General features: G+C 40.3%; 1 pseudogene; it reads right to left on the bottom strand.

Annotated features, from left to right (window-relative positions):
- Positions 1-1,613: 1,613 nt before the first annotated feature.
- LOC141630761 (14-3-3-like protein) lies at positions 1,614-2,106 on the bottom strand (annotated as a pseudogene).
- Positions 2,107-3,315: the final 1,209 nt, after the last annotated feature.

The raw sequence follows: 3,315 nt of genomic DNA, 5'->3' as shown, positions 1-3,315 counted from the left end.
ATTAATTTAGATTAATAGTGAATGTTTTATTACCTTCTAGCTCATACACTCAGGGAAGTTTAGTATAAATTTCGTTTATTCATATAAAATAATAGGCTGGCATAAACCAAGCCCTTTAAGAGTCATACTTACATGTAAATTTACTTTCGAGTTTTAAGAGTCATACTTACATGTAAATTTACTTTAAGAGTCAAACTCACTTATAAACCGAGCCCTTTAAGAGTCTATTACCAATGTGTAAATTTTGAACGACATTCCCTACAATAGGCCAAAAAGGGGCTCCGAAAAATAAACGACTGAAAAGTATAATTTTAGTTGCGTTTTACACAATATTTAAGCGTTTACTTGACTCGATTTTGTGCGCTTTAATTGATTAATAGCTCATTTTATATGTTTAGTTAGTAGGAGTAATTAGTAATTTAATTACAATTATTGCGAATAAATATTATTTGTCAGGATTTTGGGAGCTTTTTTTTTTTATTTTGTAGGTAAAAAATGAAGCGAAATAAGACGAGTTGAGACTGAGTCAAAGTGAAAAAATTGATACTTTCCGTAGATTACAGTGAGAACAAATATGACTTTGGTAAAGTCACCAAGCTACTGCTTTACTACGTTTTCCTGAACTCTAATTAATGTTAGGATCCTTAATGTTATCGATTAAGGATGGCAATTCTCAATCAAATGCTCAAGCTCCTGTAAACTGCCTACGTTAACTACAAAAAAATTAGCCAACCATCTCCATCGATTGAGCCACCATGGCTGCCCATCACTCCACAAAATGAGTACTATGGCTGTCGTCATCTGCTCACCTGAAAACCCGAGCCCGAACTCAACCACGCTACCAGAAGCTCGACATCAATCAGCGCAGCCACCGTGAGAAACACATGACAAGACCACCACCTTTTTCGAACTCGGAATCAGAATCGAGACAATTAAGCTCCATTCATCTCACAAGAAAACAAGCGTGTTGAGCCGGCCACCCGGCTGTCGTCCTCTACCTGGCCAAGGAAACAATAACAATTTGGCCTTTTATCTGGATGTACAAGCAACCCGGCCACCGGCTCTGAGGTCTAACAAACAAAACGAGCAGCAATCTCCTACAAATCTGACCATTACCACCACAACAGCTCACCTGCAGCCAAAGCAACTACCACGGTCGACTAATTCGACCTATTCTCTTCGCCACACATCGACTCGACTCCGCTGCCCCTCCGTGACTCCTCTGATATGCTCTCAACAACGACCATCGTGCCGCAAAATCTGAGCAACTACCAGCAACCGTCGACCATCGGAGTTCCTCTCACGAAGCCCGTTCTCTGCTGCAATTCACACATCACAACCCACATCCACCATCAATTGACCCACGCATCATCTCCATCTTCAATTGCGAACTCAAAATCGCAACCAAGTCATCAGCCGTCCTCGATCAGCATTGAACTCGTCTCAGTCAAGCTCGAGCCACCATCAGTCACATGAATTGATCGAGTCAACTAATTGACCGAGTTGAGTTTTGATTTTGAAGAAAAAAAAAGTAAGACGAAAAAGACAACGTTGTCCCTCATTTAATGACTTGGCATGTGTTTCGTTTTATGCTATGGAGTTTGTCGTTTTATTTATTTCTTCTTGCTGTTTAAAAGAAGCGTAACTTTATTAGATTGAAAAACACAGCAATTAGATGAGACGGCAGCCTTCATCTTGAGGTAAAACACCTTGGACTCAGCCGCGGATGCCTTAGGGATGAGGTGCAACTCAAGAAGGTTCAAGATCCCATCACAGATCTTGCTAAGCTCGCTCGATCTCAATCTTACCCTTGTATCCCTTAATAGTTGCAGCATGATCCTCGTTTTCTCTACTTTCCTCCTTTTGCTCAATAGAGGAAATGATTCTCCATGAAACCCTTCTCGCTCCAATAACATTCTTGTAAGCAACAGAAAGGAGGTTCCTCTCCTCCACGGTAAGCTCATCGGCATCTGCCATCTTCGCGACCTTCTCTATAAATTCCACCATCTTTTCATATCGCTCAGCTTGCTCAGCCAACTTGGCGATGTACACATTGTCCTCCCTTGAAACATCAGACGCCATTTTCAAGTCACTACAGATATCTCAACAACCTAGCAAGCCCAGAAACACATTGATCAACGCAAATATTCAATTAAAACAAACACCTCACTTCAGTCTCAAGTATTATAGGCTCATGTATGTCCATGTTTTCACAGGTTGGCATATCCTCACTTAAAAACAAGTAAACCTGAAAGAGTATAGCTAACAGTAGGCAGAGATTTCACCCCTGAAAAAGCATACTATTACACATTCTCTCACCTAAACAGTCAATAGACCATTCATTTTATTTGCTCAACAAGAACAAGTCTATATATTAGAAAAGAAACATAGTCACAATCAGTAGTAATGCTATCTGACTAGGACATGGACACACAGAAACCGCCAAAAGCACAACCAGTCTAAATTTTTCAGCTAAACAATATGGAAACAGTTAGATTAGCGACTAATTCGACTTATCATGACGTACGGAATACCCGTGAATTTTCAAAATCTGACTACGACATGGACACACAGAAACCGCCAAAAGCACAACAAATCACAATTTTTCAGCTAAACAATATAAAAACAGTTAGATAAGCAACAAATCCGACTTTTCATTACTGAAAACCTAACCCGCGAATTTCCGCAACAATTGAACCATCTTTATTGAGTAAAGCACCAATGTATTCGCGAAGTTGACAAATTTTGAGGCCATGAAATTATTGGAGTATCATCCTTGTAGAGAGCGAGAGCGAGATCAGATCAGAGAGGTTAGGGACGTATCAATGAACAGTTCACCCGCAAATTTCGTAGGCAGCTGCAACATCTAAACCGAGTAAAGCACCGGTACACCGAGTAAAGCCCCGGTTTATTCTTCAGTAGAAACCGATCTAAAGATGTTGAAATTGCTGGAAGACCATCCTTGTAGAGAGTGTAAATGAGCCGATTACCACTAATTTGCGAATTCCCTGGGAAATTGACTCATCTATATTGAGTAATGATGGTAAGTTAGAAGCAATCGCAAATTACCTGAACAATTGAGAGTAAATTGTCGCGAATTACCTAAACAATTGAGAGTAAATTGGATGGGAATTAGCAATTGAGAGGTCCCGGTTGGGAATTAGGTCAACAATTGAGAAGGAAAAGGATGGGCAGGCAATTGGGAAGGAGTGTTCATGATTCTGCAAAAAACTATTGCCTACTGTTCCAACTCCGTGGAAGTGGCAAATAAGCCACGTTTGACACTACGTGCAAATTAGCCCCACAACTTTTAAA

The sequence above is a fragment of the Silene latifolia genome, chromosome Y (assembly GCF_048544455.1).
Source record: "Silene latifolia isolate original U9 population chromosome Y, ASM4854445v1, whole genome shotgun sequence".
Taxonomy (NCBI): Eukaryota; Viridiplantae; Streptophyta; class Magnoliopsida; order Caryophyllales; family Caryophyllaceae; genus Silene; species Silene latifolia.
This window is presented reverse-complemented; position numbering and strand designations above follow the sequence as displayed.